Source organism: Dermacentor silvarum, chromosome 10, assembly GCF_013339745.2.
Source record: "Dermacentor silvarum isolate Dsil-2018 chromosome 10, BIME_Dsil_1.4, whole genome shotgun sequence".
NCBI lineage: Eukaryota > Metazoa > Arthropoda > Arachnida > Ixodida > Ixodidae > Dermacentor > Dermacentor silvarum.
The window spans coordinates 42,830,133-42,846,582 of record NC_051163.1 but is presented as its reverse complement, the minus strand read 5'-3'; the positions used below and the strand labels follow the sequence as shown (position 1 = coordinate 42,846,582).

Sequence of the window (16,450 nt, the reverse complement as noted above, 5' to 3'; positions counted from 1 at the left end):
ATGAGGCTTGCGCCTAAAAATTTTGTTGAGAATAAAGACTCACAGGCAATATTTTATAGAGCATGCACCCGATATGTTAAGAGTGCTCAAAAAAATATTGCATTAGATGGGTCTGTTCTTGTCCCAGATCATGGTCTTTAAACGTTTTGGGTACGTTCTAGGGGGTTGACCTCCCTGCCTTTCCTCTGTGTTTATTTTTTTTCTCTCTTTCTCTCTCTTGTCTAAAACATGCTCAAACTCACCGCAATAGTTCAGTGGCTATTGTGTTGTGCTGCTGAGTGCAGTGTCATGGGTTCAATCTGGGACGTAGTGGCCCCATTTTTATGGGGGCGAAATGCAAAAATGCTCGTGTGCTTATATTTAGGTGCATGGTAAAGAGCCCAAGGTAATCGAAGAACCCGACTACGGCATCCCCCATTAATATCGTGGTTTTCGCACGTAAAACCCCAGTACTGTATCAATTCATCAGTAATTTCGAGCATTTCGTCAGTCCATAGACCAGCATGACTTTCTATGTATCCCGCAAGTAAAACTTCTAAGTAAGAACACAATTCCCAAACCATTATCAAACACTTCGCTGGGAGCACCACCACAATTAGACAAATACATTTTAAATGGAAATTGGATACCGGATGGTAATAGCCGACCTGAAGTGCAAGCCAGCCGTGCATAAGCGACAAGTCGCTATGAAGCTGCCGCTCCCACTCAAAAGCCTCAACAGCGGGGGAGGCTTTATGTGATCCAGGATGGCTTTTGGACGTCCACTCCATTAGTATATCTGAGAGGTTGGCCCAGGTGACGTCATGCTGCTGGTAAGGCGATGATGGATCCGGAACGTGACATTCGCTGCCTGTGGCACTTGATACTGCGCATTGGAAGATCAGCGGGAAATCTGCAAAGCAAGTCAGTCATGTGTAAGTGGCGTGGTCACTACGAAGTGGCCGCTCCCACTCATATTCCACATGCCATCTTGATAAATCAACAAAAGTTTCCTGAATATGTCAAGTCGTGCAGTTTATGAATTTTAAAGGGCAGAGAATTTTACTTCTTCCAAAGATGTGGTTTGCCGTCGTGATATAAACACACACGCACAGTACCAAAGGAGTCGTTCTTTCTCCATGCCTGTTTCACAAAATTTTAAGCTATATTCTTGTTCAAGACGTTGAGAAACTTGTCTATAAAGATGTGGCTGTTTTCTTCGCGTCTACTTTTACAAATTCACTTTGCTGGTTACTACAGTTACTGGTACACTCTTCAACATCACTTACGAACATACATGCGTCGCTTAATGTCACCAAAAGATTCCTTCTCATTTTGTTCATCTATTGCTGCTTACATTTCGCTGTTGGGCGTGCACGAGTTCATTCTTTAGGTCCAATCTTCAATGTCTGTGCATTACCCATGATGGAAAGTTAAACCAAAAATTTCCCATGAAGCATGCAGAGTGTAGGACAACCAGCGCTGTTAAGTTGCTACCTAGCCTCAGTAATTAGCGCACTGAATTGCGGAACGATATGCTGTTGTGGCTATGGTATATAATACAACATGTGTTGGGGTCCCCTTTTGTTATCATCGTGCGCCTTTTTTTTGTTTTTGTTTTTATTGCAAACCGGCTTGTGCCTCGGACTTTCCAGGTATAAAAAACCAATCTACCATGTCAGGTAGTTTATATTCTGTATTCACACTGTCAAGACGCCCTTAAAGTTGTATGGTTTTCAGTATACGACCTCAGTAAGTTTTCTTTTTTAGTGTGGTTTTTTTTTCAATCATACTTTTATCCGAGTTTGCCTACCTACCTTTCAATAACTTGAATTTCTACCAACTTGCTCAAATGGTCACAAATACAGGCCCCTCAGATTGCATTTCTGTCGGCTCAACTATCACGAGGAGTTACTCATATCGGTAACGTTGCCTCAATGGCGGAATGCATACCGTGATTTAACATCGCATTTTGTTGTAGGCTTTCACAAAATATGCTACCGAATTTCGACCATCTAGATTATCAGTTGCCAGGCCAACTCACACATCCATAACGAAAGCATTGTAGCAGATACGGAAGCCTTGTTGAGTAGAAGGAAGGCTGATGTAGGCATATAGCCTAATTCTTTTTGTTGGTACTCTTCCTTCCGCCTTCCAAATTTCACTCCCATTGTCCATGCTGAGCTATTGGCCATGGTACTAGGGCAACGCGAAATGTTCTCAAAAGAACCGGCAGCTAATATTGCTGCACAATCTCTTTCCTTTCTTCCCTTTCTAAAGCCACGAACACGACTAAGCGTTACACTGTTCCGTTTCTAAAATCGTGTTTTAATTTTTTATAGCGACAAGAGAAGCTGGTCTCAGGAAGACAAAGACTTCAAATGATCAACAATGGGCAAGAGAGGCTTAATATTGCTGCCAACGCTTCGCCAAGACGGCTTGTCGTCTTCAGGGCAAATAAATGCTCTGACGCAGAGCATTTATACGAGTATAGCTACCTCTCGTCTCAAAGCAATGAGCTTAAGCGAGTACCAAGAAGCAGTGTATGGACACGATAAGGGAAGTGGAAACTATAAACATCGCTCCTTCAGGGCGCTTGGCCGTGGCATGATGTTTTTAAATAAATAGGTGGAACCATTAGCCTCATAACAAAACCCAACCATGGCAGCCTCTTGTCTTAGACATACTTGTAAGAGAAAGTAGTGCAAAAATGAGCACGATACAAGGGAATGGCACGACCTACATGCGCTGAACTCACACTGTTTATTCACCGGTATGGGCCGCTAATTATCTAGGACATACATGAGAACAAATAGCACATGCGCGAAACAACACAATCATAACGAGCGGGTTCTCATACACATGAGTTTCATTAAATGCTTTCTCTCTATTGTAAGAACTGACAGACGAATCGCTGACACCGTCGTTCCCACTCTTTGATATTAAAAAGGCTTCTAACATCAATCATGCGTCTGCCTTGTCACTTCTACCAAGAAACTCTCGAAATAGGGGATCCCAAACGCATGTTTTACTATGCTCAGATAAATTATTCATATCTTTTCTTTTTATATGCTCTAAAGTGATGGACACTCAGCTATCCCTCAGTGAGGCTGTAAGCCCTCTTTTGCCAGATACGACTTATGTTACGGCTACCATTTGCAGGAAATCTTTTTACGTAGTGGTTTCATGAAATTGTCACTGTCAATATCTCAAGGCTTCAGAATCTCCTTTTTTTTCCTCAACCAAACAGTGGTGTTCTTTCCAAAAATGAAGTTTGTTGACAATATTACAAGAACAGATCCCTCGTTGAACTTTTACTTAGAGAGATTTGTCTAGTATAGTCTGGTACGGCCTTGTAGTGTCTGCTCAACTTCAAACCTGCAATACTATTGGATCAATAAACCAATTATTCGTGTCCAGCACCCGTTTCAGAACAGGAAACAGAGCTTGTCGATTTTGCTTCACAAACTGTGACTGGGCTTAAATGTACCTGTCATAATATATCGAGGTTCTTCGTATCAGGATATATGCCCCGGGATGTTGGCGGAATTGTAACTTAGAGGTTAAAGTGGAATAAAATTTTGCGTGGTTGTGTCTTTCTTTGTTTTCTTCTAACAAATCATTCGTCGTTTGACTTCTATTTCTGCATACACCGGATTCTTTATTGTAGCAGTCAATATTTCCCTTACTTCTGACAATTCAAATTGAGAATCTGCAATCTTCATTAGGCATCATCCTTTTCCTGCCATTATGTTTTTGGTTTTCCCTCTTTATTATCGATATGGCCTTAAATATCTTCCTATCACCCGATTCTTTACTTATCCTTAGTAGAACGCATTTTTCATTGTAAACAACCCTTAGCGTCATCATTTTGCCGTCTGACAAACAATCATATTGTTTGGCACCTATTCCGCATAATGAACACCCATGATTTCGCAAAAACAAATTTATTTGCGAGCATTAACATCATACACCAACTTGTATCAATTATTTACGCTTGTGCATATTGTCCTGCTGCTACAAACAACCCTATCCATCCAATATCTATATTTTGACAACTCCCGAGTTTTACCGACTAATTTCGAAAACCTGACAACGACAAAACATTTCAAACATCTTGATAAATAATCAACAGCCTTATAACAAAGTATAATTTAGAATTATTTGCTTGTAAATTTATTTAAATACCACCAAACGACAGCCAAAATGAAATACTTTCAGTCAGGCACTACAGGCATGTGGAACTTCGCAAGCGTCATAAAACAAAACATACATTTTGCTACGCTCGCTGTCTTTTGGCAGTTGATACTAAAATGCAGCTTTCGTGATTTCGCAGCCTCCATACACAAAGTTACCTTCAGAACAATAGACAAGTACCTAGGACCTCAGGTGACTAATTCTGCGAAATCATCATTGTACTGCATGATTAATGCTGATTTTGTAAAGATTCAACTGCTGAAGCTTATCTCGGAAAAATGTACTTACAGATTCGCTCCTCTGCAAGAGGTTGTTCAAAAACTGGCACGTAACTAAAACTTACGTTTGAAATAGTGTCTCTCGCAACATCGCCAGACGTAAGCAGCTGGATGATTTCCAAATAAAGGAAAGGCAAAATCCTTCTGCGCGTACAGTTAGCCTAATTAAACTCATCTTTGATTCAAAATGTACACATCTTCTTTCACAAAAAACACTGTTCAAGAAAGTTGTCAGCTGTCCAGTTAACACTGACATCTTATATAATGAAACTAGCAAAAAAAGAACGTCGTGTTGTCATGGTTAAGGTAGCATTTGTGCCACCAGGTATAGCGTTGGCAATGCTTCTTTTTGTCTTGAATGGGATTTGCAAGAAAAGGACTTCACGCTTCCGAGTGGATTCGCTTTAGAATAAATGTTTACCAGTGCACAATTTTTACTGTCCTCTTATGAGGCTAGGTACTTTCTCAAGACAAGAATTCATTTTACGTGCAGTCCCTAAAAGGGATAAATTATTCAATTCATTCCACTCAAAAGCTGAATTTATTGGAGCAAAATTCGCACGTGCTGTTTTCTTAACCTCATAAAGCGTGAAGTATTTTTCTTTGCTACTCAAACTTAAGATCAATCATGTTAAAGAATAAGCTATGTGTTTTGTAGCATAGATTACATTCACTTTGCAAAACAAGCTCAGGGCGACTTTTGCAGCCACGCGCAGTTAATGACAAAAAAACGGTGCTCAAAGGTGAGCTTTATTTCACCACGGAGGAGACATAATAGTGTGAAATAACTTACTCACATTGAAAGAAAGCTCACGGACGAGTGCTGACCTGCTCATGCTGTCCATTCTGTCGAAATTGCAAGGTGAAGTTCCCTGCACCAGCCTTCCAGCAATGCAGCCCTTCGGGTACATCGTAGAAATCGTGCTACAAGACAAGGGTGTTGCGTGCCCTCACCAAAGAATGGTCCAATCCGAGACGACGCAACCTGCATTTCTTTTGGTTCAGAATGCGAAAAAGAAAGCATCACTTTTGTTAAAAGCTGTAAGTAATCAGTCTCTTTAGACCATTCGTTTGGTTACTATGCCACCGAGCCTATATGTAGAATCGAATCAGTGGTCACTTCATCTCCAGCGATCATATAACAGTTTTATATATTATCTGAAAATACACGCGAACATTGAACATCCTTCTTATTCAACTATCAATGACGTCACCGCTGCCACACTCTTCCATAATCGACCGGGAGCGAGAAAGCCGTTCTCTTTGCGTGTGAGGAACCTCAGTGAGGAAATGGGTGTTCCACTTCTTGAACATTCTCCTATAGCTCCAGCGAAACAGTTACCACCTTGGCAGTGGCAACTTATAGATTGCGATACATCGTTTGTAGAGGTCACGAAGCACGCACCAGAGGCACACATTAAAATGCATTTCCTAGAGCTTCAATCCAAGTACTCGTGCACAGAGTTTTACACAGACGCTTCTAGGTCCCATGCCGGCGTGTCGTATGCAGCCGTCGGCCCACCCTTCTCAGAATCCGGTGTACTCCACCCGGAAACGAGCATCTTTACGGCTGAGGCCTATGCACTATTGTCGGCTGTGAATCATATAAGGAAATCAAAATTTCAAAAAAACAATTATATTTACAGACTCCCTAAGCATCGTTAAAGCCCTGATGTCACTCTGCAAACACAAAAATCATGTTCTCACTGATCTCTATTCCATTCTATGCGGAGCGTATATATCAAACCAGCATATCATTATATGCTGGGTTCCGGGTCATACAGGCATTGAGGGTAATGTGCAAGCAGACCAAATGGCCACATCAGCTACATCGCACGCTACTAATCACACAGTAGCTGTTCCTGCAACAGACTTGAAACCTTTCTTGCGAAAGAAACTGCGAAGCCACTGGCAACGCTTGTGGGACACTGAAACAAATAATAAACTTCACTTGATTACACTACAGTTAGGTTTCTGGCCCCCCGTAACGAAAACAAGACGAACTAATGTCCTATTCTGTCGTCTCAGAATAGGACATACATTTGGCACCCACAGTTTTTTGCTGACTGGTGATGAACCGCCGACCTGTGGTAGACGTGCTGAGAGGCTGACCGTCCTCCATGTCTTTGTGGAGTGTCGGAAAGCCGAAACAGAGAGAAGGAAACATTTCTCTGTAGCATACCACTATCATATCCCTCTTCATCCTATTATGTTTATTGGTGAAGAACCGCTGTTTAACGCCAAAGCAGTTCTCGGTTTCTTAAACGACGCGGTCCTGCATGTTATAAGCCCAATAAATTCGTAGCGCATCCTCTCTCAAGAGGATGCCGCTGTGATAGTAGTTCTGTATAGCACATACCTCCAGGCCCTTGTGTTTCAAGGGCTCTGTTCAGGTAGAAGTGCTTCTTGCCAATTTTTACATCTTGCATATCTTGCATGTCTTATCATTCTTTAGCAATGCATTTTTTATGTTCATAGTACACGTCACTAGTCATTGCCATTATCTTACTACATGTCGATTTTACGCAATTTACAGTGACTATTTTAGGCCCCTTTACAGCCCCGTCACATCTACTTCTCAGAATTCATCACTTCACTGCGAACTAACAAACACTGGCATGGCGCTCTTTGGCCACACCTGGCCCTTGTGCCACTAAACCACACACATTCATTCATTCACTATGCCACCACTATTCCCATGCAGTAATCATTGTTCATTTTTTTAGGCTATGCGGAAGGCTGATTTAACGACAGCATGTGCAGAACTGTTCCACACTTTCATAAAAACAGACTTTTTCGGCCGTCCACGCACGTAAACAAAAGCCGGAAATCTGCATTTTGAATTATTTTATTGTGAACACCACAGAGTTAAACATACACTAGACAGTTATATATGAAATTTCTCATGTGGAACTTGAAAGAGCGGAGTCCTTTAACAAGAAATTGTGTGGTGCCACACACGCCCTGAGGATGCCATGAGTTGGGCTCGCATTGAGGTTGTCATCGCCACCCCAGATGTTTCGCGTCAGGAAAGAAGGCCCAATGACGTAAGCACAGCGCCCATCTCAGCCGACGAAGGAAAAAACACGCGATCTCTGGAATCTGTGTGGAGACTTTGAGAGGAGTCGATATAGGACGCGTTCATTCTCTCCCACCGGCTAACCGTTACTCAGTGCGGCCCTGCTGCCGCCCATGCTCTTTAACTTTTTGTGGACCTGCAGGTCATATTCCGGTGGACTTGGCGTTGCGTGTATGACATCGAGGTCACGGGTTCAATTCCTACCGCGGTGACCGCCTTCCTATGGAGGCGGTATGCAAGAACGATCGTGTTCTGTGCATTTCGAGCATGTTAGAGAACATGCTCGAAATTAACCCGGACTCTCCCACCACGGCGTTACTCATAATCGTATCGTCATTTTGGCGCCAAAAACCGCCGATTTTTTTTACCTTCCTGCGGCAACGTAGGAAGAGGTGCGGGGCAGACTCTGCGCATGCGTTACTGCACCATGTAGTCGGCAGCGCTTTACAACGGAAGAAAAAAAAGCAGCAAACTAGCAGCAAACTTGACACGGAAGAAAAAAAAGCAGAAAACTAAATCAAATTGAACACTGATTAGTGTGATTTTTCTTATTGCATTATTTTAAGTACATTTCTATGTATTTTGTCTCCTCCTTTCTGAAGGGTGGGCAGGCGTTGTGCCCCTTCCGGGCAAGTTGCCAGCCAGTTCCCCGCTTTCTCTTTCTTGTCCAGTGCATGTATGTTATCAAAACAAATAATAATAATAATAATAATAATAATAATAATAATAATAATAATAATAATAATAATAATAATAATAATAATAATGAGGTGTTTATCTTTTCTCTACATTAGCCTGGGGGCGTATTCTGCAACTGTCACTTTGGCTATACTAGCGCCATCACCATGCTCAACCAGTGAATCAGCTCATCCAATTTTGTTCAACCAGCGCCATTTTTCTCAAGCACGTAGAGTTGTCCGCACGTGCATTGCGGCTTCGCCTTAATCCACCGTTCACGGCCGGCTGATCAAATTACTGACACGAGTTGAGCGTCACTTGGACCACTGACGAAGAGCGAAAAGCACGAAAAAAAAATTGCTTCGGGAAAGTCCTCCCGACAAACTACGCGCCCTCCATCACAAACCGTTATCGCAAAGGGCGCGAAATCTACGTACGGCTCCGACAGAAACCCTCTAGTTGGAAGAGACGCACGAACATTCATTATCAGGTAAGGCCGGGCATACCACGTTATCGCTACAATCTCCCGTCTTAAGAAACCACTGGCACCCATGTTCCTCTACATCTATGTTTCATATTGAAAATAATCTCTTCCACCGCTTACCGGCACCATCGTCAATGGCTTATCAGCAGCAAGGCACCGAGCCGGCGTCAGCTCAATTGCATCAGACACATGTGCAGCTGAATTTTGTGCATATTTCGGGTGTGCCGGTGACAACAAATGGCGGTATTTCGTCCCCAAACGGCACCGTTCAACATTACACGTGCATGACAATTTTTTCCACGGCACAGGACACGACCAATTTCATTCAGACTGCATCGACAGATACCCTCGGCGTAGAAATAATAAACCCGGCAAATGAGCCCGGAAGGGATGTGAATATACCAATGGACATTGCTGATGACGAAGAAGTCATGCATATTGATGCACCGGAATCCGAGCACACGGTAAATGAGCCGGATTTTGATGTGGACATGCCGTCGGATATCGATGATGGAGACGAGGAACCCATGAACATTGGAGCAATACTGACATCCTCTTTGTCTTAGTGATATCCTCAGAAAATATTGAATAAAGCATTTGTATGTGAAAAACTCACTGCACGTGTTTACTGCCTATTCAATGCCTCCATTTATGTGCCTTTGCGTGAACCTATCACTTGTTGTCTTATGTACCCAGGCATTGTTGTAGTTATGTGACTGGACTTGGTGTTGCTGTGCTTCTGAGTTTATTGTATGATGTATCCCTGAGTATCATATGATAAAAAAGGATGCAAGGTTATTGTGTCACTTGTGGCTGGGTGTGGCATTCCGAAAGAGCAGTTCGTTCCTCATTGAGACGAGCGACAATGTTTGGCGAAGCATAGTGAGTAAAAATTGATTCACATTCATTACTGGTGACCATACTAACAGTGCCAAATGTTCAGACGGGACAAGCAAAAGGCAGACAGAAGGGACGCCTGACATCAGTTAAATTTTTCTACACCGGGATAAAACGAGCCCACTGGCAATTGGACCAGTTTTCACAAAAAGAGAAGACAAACTTCGTTCCATGGCATCCCACGGGGCTTTCAAACTGCACTTATGGCAATATTTCATAATTGTGTAGTCTTATAAAAAATCCTAATATCAGTGAATATTTATTTCCACAGACTGATTGCATGAGTGAAGAAAAAACAAAAGGAAATAATTTTGCTGTGGCTTTCGAATTTAGTCGACAGATGGCAGCGCTGACTTGTGGCTCAGAGTACTGATGAAACAAAAAGGAGGAGATTGATAAGACCAGATCCGTTACAGGCGCACGTAACGGTACAAGGTAGATGGAGAAGTTTTGAGGCAGAAAGATAAAAGATTAAGGAGACGTATACAAAAATGCCAGAACTAAAAACGTGTATAGCATGCCTGATTGCCTCAAGCAGGCTAGGTGGCTTTTTGTCACCGCCCCGTTCCGAAGGGGATGTCATTAAACCATCACCACCATCAACATTAGGCTTCTGACTGAAGATCAGTGTCGGCAGCGGCTACGACACAGGAGCGCACTTCACGTGAGTTTTCACAAAATTGCTTCGGTACGAGTGCACTATGCCTGCTGTTGTGTTCCTACTGATTTGCACCTTGCTTTTATTGCTTGCTTTTCTAGCTCTGCATGTCTGCACCGCATGGAGCATTTTTGTACCTTTAACATCGCAGTGAGCTCACGGTGGACTCCGCGCCGCGGCCGCATACAACCTCCGCATGCAACAAAAGTCAACGCCTGGTATCGCTACGGAGGCCACTCATAACTAATATATATGGAATAAACTGCCGCAGACATAAGGGTAATTTGTTTTCTACGCAAAAATTACACAAATTATTGTCACGCAAGAGGAAAGCGGGCATCGGTCGCTTATCACCATGCTAGCCCTAACACACTCAATGTATAGCGGCAAAAAGCTTTTTAGGGAACCCCGGTTCGTTTATGTTCACCGCGACTGGACTGCCCGCATGAAAACGAAACCGTAAGATTACCTGTACGTTTTGAAACTTTGATGCCGCCCTTCAGGTGGCACTACTGATTTCACTCGGAGCTCTTTAATATTCGGACACAAAGTGAACTTTCATCTGGCCACCTCACCTATGCTCCTCTGAAGAGATTGTCATAGCGTCAATTATCAGGCTCACAGCCGTTTTTTCTCGTTGTGCCCTTAATGTTTTAGCATGCAATTAATCTTAACGAGGGCAATTCTTTATCGGAAGACACTTTTCGATTGTGGAAACATCTCATTCTCATTTCAATTTCGGCGACTTGACATCTATCCTACAATATCTTACATTTATAAAAGTAAAGGTCTTATAGAGCTTTACATTTTGGGACACACAAGCATTTCATTTGTGTCCTTATGATTCAATACAGTTTTTATTTGTATTGGTACGTCACTCTGTGATTCACACCCATTGCACGCCATCTGGCGATTGAAGACGCCCGCGCGCGTCAGAAAAATCTACCTGGCTATTTACTGCATACTGCTCAAGCCTTCAAGCCTTAGGTCACTGCGGTATATAGAGTAATATAATTGGGATAGCGTTCTTACTGATCATAAGCGGGCCGTCATGTAATGCACCTTGTATGCATATCAACAATTAAACCTCTGGGTAAGTTTTCAACTCAAGCTTTTCCAGTTGCTAGCCAGTTGGTTACCACTGAGGCAACGGATGGTCAATTACTTCAACGTGTTCAAATTACCAAATTGCCCAGAAAACTATAAATGTATTGCCAAGCAGCTGAAGTTTGCCGAATATGCTTTCATATTTCAATCAAGTCCTGATTGATAGTTACGTTTTTTTAGACAGATTCGATTTTTTTAACTCCATTGGCAATTCAGACACGCAGCGCCGAGCATGTGACAACCGAGAAATGGCCCTAGGTGTCTCGCACAACCCGCGTCCTGCATTGATGGGGATTCCAAAGTGAATTGTCGTAGCTTTTTTGTCCAAGTTTCAATGCGCTGTATCGATCGCTTAGGCGCACAGTGGAAGAAGGGAGCACATGAACTTACTCACCCAGCTCTCGAGGTCGTCGAAGAGAAAGTGCATAGCTTGCAGGTATCCAGATTGCACAAGAATTTCTGCACTCACTTGCATATGTACGCAATCCATCCGCAATAACTTCTAGCACACACCAAACACCAAAGAATGCCAAGAGCCATCCCACGGTAATTCTACTCCACCACGAGACAAAAACGTAATACCAGATCCGCACTGTCACCATCCTCATACATACCACAGCCTTGTGAAACCATATCCTCTCGGCTCTAACACTGCTTTCGTACGTTATAACCGTTTCTCTTGCGAAGACTGCGGATGTAAGTTGCCGAGTAGTGTTATTATTTGGAATAATCTTGATTATTCGAAAATTGGCGTGCTATACTGCTAGAACCACATGCGAACCCTGCCCTGCCGCCGTTATGAACAGCTCCGCTTAACTGACAGTAAGTTCCGTTTGGATTAGTAGGCGGGGCTTTTATCGTACATTTAGTGAAGCATGACATGATATTTTTCCGATACCATTGTGCTGCAAGATAGAACAAGACAAACCCATTGAAGGTTGATAATAGCCAAGATAAACTTCCATTGTACTGTTGGAGATGAACCCGTGATGGTGAGTAGATAATGGCCCCCAGGGGCGTAGCCAGGGGGGGGGGGGGTTCAAACCCCCCCCCCGAAATTTTTTGCGCAACCCCCCCCCTCCCCCACTTACCCACCCATTTTTCTCGTCGCTTCGCGCTGACATAAGTCAAGAAACCGGTGCTACTATCACAATTTCATTCCTGGGCGCTTCCGTTTGGGTTGATAATACAGCGAATCATGTCTGCATATGGAAAAAAAAACTGTCACGGTGTTTGTCAAGGCTTTGACACTCTGTGAGGTTTTGGGCGAGAATGTGGCGGTCGCATTCTGCAGCAACAAATGCGGCAGCCTCATTTTGGATGAAGGTGAAAATGCTCGAGGCCCGTTTAGATTTAGGTGCACGTTAAAGACCCCAGGTGGTCGAAATTTCCGGTATACATTTCCGCTGCTTCCCTTCAGGTGCCGGTTAGGCCGCGCTCGCGCAGGATCTTATAGGCTACGTTCACACTTGGTCTCGAAGCTGGCGGCAGCGGCAAAATCTTGCAAAAATCCGCCCGCCTAGGCGGCAAAACAGGCAGAAAAACAGTTTAGGCTACGTTCACACTTGGGAAGCGGCAAGCAGGCGGAAAGGCCAAAGCGGCCGGAAAATCTTTTCCGCGCGTGTCCAAGTTGCTCACATTTGTTTTCCTACCGCCGCGGCCACCGCTGACGCTTTCGTCCACATCCATCTAGTCTGCGTACGTTTGTCGGCGTAGTAGCGCTCATTATCGCATTTCGAGCATGGTATGTTCATTCATTGACCCACCCGTAATCAAAAGTGATCATTTTGCGCAACTTCGCGTATCATCTGCGACCTTCGATAAATTCCTCGTTGGCGTTCCGTAATTCTCCTCACACGGGCGCGGTAGCGCTGAGTCACAGGTTGGTGCCTAGGCATGATTATATTCATTAATAGCTTTTATTTACAAGTTCTAATAGCATTTCATCATTTCGTATTATTGTCGGCGCCTCCAGAACACCAAAGCGGCAACGGGAACACCAAAGCTAAAACCCGGGCTGGCCCTTGTGTTGGGGCTTGCCGAAGCCTGCGCGTCCTACGTGAGACCTACGCTCCCAATCTATCGTCGCGACGAGAAAAGCACCCCGCGACTACTGCAACATACCGTGCACATGCGAGGAGAATTATGGAGCGCCAAAGAGGAATGTGCCTAACTATTGTCTGCCATGGAAGTGGGAGAAGAAAGGGCTTTTATACTTCAACCTACTTGTTTTATAGAAATGGACAATGAATAACGGAAGACGCGGACACCTCGGAAACGGCGGTGGTGGGTTCGCCTGGCTTTTCTAAAGTGTTAGGGCCCATTCACACTTGCGACTAGGTGAGGTCGTGCGACCAAGTTGGTCGCAAAGCGACCAGTCGGAAGTAGTCGCAAATGGTCGCTTTTCTCGAAATGCGACCGTTTCGGGCCAGTCGCTCACTGCTCGATTTTTCAGTCACGCGACCGCAGTCGCAGAACAGCTGAACCAATCAGATGCGAAGGAACAGGACGTCCGTATACGCAGGCGCTTATTTTACGCGGCGATGACATTTCAAGCAGACGTGAACGGCATATCGTGATACATTTCGGTTTAGCGACTCGTCGGTCGCATTTGTAAGTGTGAACATCGTTCGTTTTGAGTAGCTTTCTGGTCGCCAGTCGCAATCGGTCGGGCGACCTCGCCTAGTCGCAAGTGTGAATGCGCCTTTAGAAGTTGGGTCAAGCCAAGGCTTCGTTGCCGCACCTCCGGTCGCACGACGTTGGATACTATCGCGAGTATTGCTGACAGTACGTTTTAGTACCACTCTTGTCGTAGAGCAAGGGGTGGTTCTTGATCGCGTCGATCACTTTTGGTGCCATATTCAATTTTACGACCGGATGTTTACATGCTAGTGTAGCTTCCGGTCGAGCATAACGACTTTCCGCCGCGTTTTAGCTTCACCATGGCGAAAAAATCGGTCCGAGACCGATTTGACTCGGTCTGCGCGCGAAACGTCTCTTGTTTGCGATTGTGCCCCTACGGAAGGCTGGTAGTCACTGTTGTGTTGTTGAATCCCAAACCAGCAATTACGGAAGGCTGGTAGTTGCTGTTGTGTTGTGGAATCGCAAACCAGCAATGTACACACGAAGGGGTTGATGCCACCAGTGAAATTCCACCGACTCGCAACAGAATGCACGAAACAGACAGCCGACAAGCATATATTACTGGTGTGCGCAGTACAGCGTAAGTAAACTCTTGTTGCAGGCGCCGACAGTTCTCGTCGGAGTTCACGCGTCCTGAGAAATTGATCATGTGCACTATGTACTGAACAAGACCGGAGTTCAGTCCTGCATCACTAGTACACCAATCAGTCGAGATTCTGTGAGGTACAAGGCCGCTTCCTGTTTGCCCCGGCGTAAGTGAAGCAGAAATGAGTTGCACGCACTACTGCGTACACATGCCATATCTATGCTGTGCGGTTAAATATTCTGTACAATTCTGAATCTGTTGACGTAAAGGCAAACGACGGCTGCACGCTCGCACACAGCGGAGAAGACACAGCGGCCCATGCACTTGCCGCAGGAAATGTAGCCATCTCGTATGAGGGAGCAGGGCGACGAAAACTTCGAAAGAAAACAAGCATTACGCGTTTTTGCGCGTATTTAAGTTTTCTAGCGCAAAGACGCAGCGAACAAGCTATTGCTATGGGAGTAGGTATAGCCTGGTCACACGTACATTTTCACGTGTATAGCCGTCCTTGACTTGTGAAACGCACTTCGCCCCGACGAGGACGACGCCATCTACGCTTAACGGAGATAAGCAATTAATGATGTCTTCTCCGATCGGGCGGGTCATCTCAATGATGCGTTTTCGAAGACTGGTCCATTCAGCGGCGCGATGAGAGACCGTTGCTCCAAACGCCCACTGTACCTTTTGTACTCGCTGTATTTTACTGAGCTAGCTTACTTTACTTTTTACTTAATTTCTTCACAAGCACATGCGAGAGGGGGGGTGTCCCATGTCTTTGATATACATGTAGAGAGTCTGCTTAAACTACCGATATTTATTATCGATCACGTCACGTAGAGGAAAGCAAACGCTCCCCCCCCCCGGTCGGGCCGGTGAACCCCCCCCCCCCCCCCGAAAAAAATTTCTGGCTACGCCCTTGATGGCCCCGGTTCCTGCTGTACAATCGATGTTTTGTGACGATCTCGTGGGAGACTAACGTGTACTCACCTGTGTTTCAAAAATCAATTGCATCCGATCGTCGCAATTATGTGTTCCCTCGTTAGCAAAAAACACGCACACAATCTGAGGAAGTATCCGGTGTACCTGCATGAAGACGTTCATATACACCGAAGATGTTCTAATAAAGTTCAAAAAGCCTTCACAGAGAAATATTTGTTCCATATTTTCCTTTCTCACAAAAGGTGATGTTGGAGTATATTATCATTCATGAACTTGAGCTAAAACATCATTATGCGTGATATCGCGCACACCTGAAAAAGCACAAACATCTGAAACCAGCTCCGAACATTTACCTTTTAAATGTCATTAGAAAACGAAAGACACGAAGGCGAATAAATATTTAAGGGATATGGTGTTTCGTGGCTCTTTTAATTTAAAAAATATATTATGGGGTTTTACGTGCCAAAACCACGATCTGATTATGAGGCACGCCGTGTTGAGGTACTCCGGAAATCTGGACAACCTGGGCTTCTTTAACGTGCACCTAAATCTAAGTACACGGGTGATTTCGCATTTCGCCCTCATCTAAACGCGGTCGCCGTGACCCGGATTCAATCCCGCGACCTCATGCTTAGCAGCCCAACACCATAGCCACTAAGCAACCACGGCGGGTGTGGCTCTTTTGAGGGAATGTCCTGTTTTTCCCGACAAGACAATCTTTTGGGTAACTCAGGCAGCACTACCATCTTTACTGTTCTTACAGGCATCCCTGCTGCTGGCCCTGTTACTGCAGAACTATACGCAGTGATAGAACAAACTATACCTGAATATTCTTATTGCAACAGATACGGGTCATGAAGCAAAGTTTATTTCATAAAGCAAACCTTTCTATGCCACAATCCCCCGCCCTGTGGCCGTCTTCACT

The 16,450-nt window shown here is 44.4% G+C and overlaps 1 long non-coding RNA gene across 9 annotated transcripts in view; it reads right to left on the bottom strand.

Annotated features, from left to right (window-relative positions):
- The window catches only part of LOC119466543 (uncharacterized), a 38,434-nt gene extending 26,202 nt beyond the window's left edge, over window positions 1–12,232 (bottom strand). For 6 of the 9 annotated variants that reach the window (XR_007463737.1, XR_007463732.1, XR_007463730.1 and 3 more), the window contains exons 1-3: window positions 11,752–12,232; window positions 5,252–5,447; window positions 648–892 (exon numbers count right to left, since the gene is read on the bottom strand). This is a non-coding gene — a long non-coding RNA (uncharacterized LOC119466543). Of the gene's footprint in view, window positions 1–629; window positions 893–5,247; window positions 5,448–11,751 lie in introns of all 9 variants that reach the window. The other 3 variants (XR_007463733.1, XR_007463738.1, XR_007463734.1) reach the window with 3 other exon arrangements.
- Window positions 12,233–16,450: the final 4,218 nt, after the last annotated feature.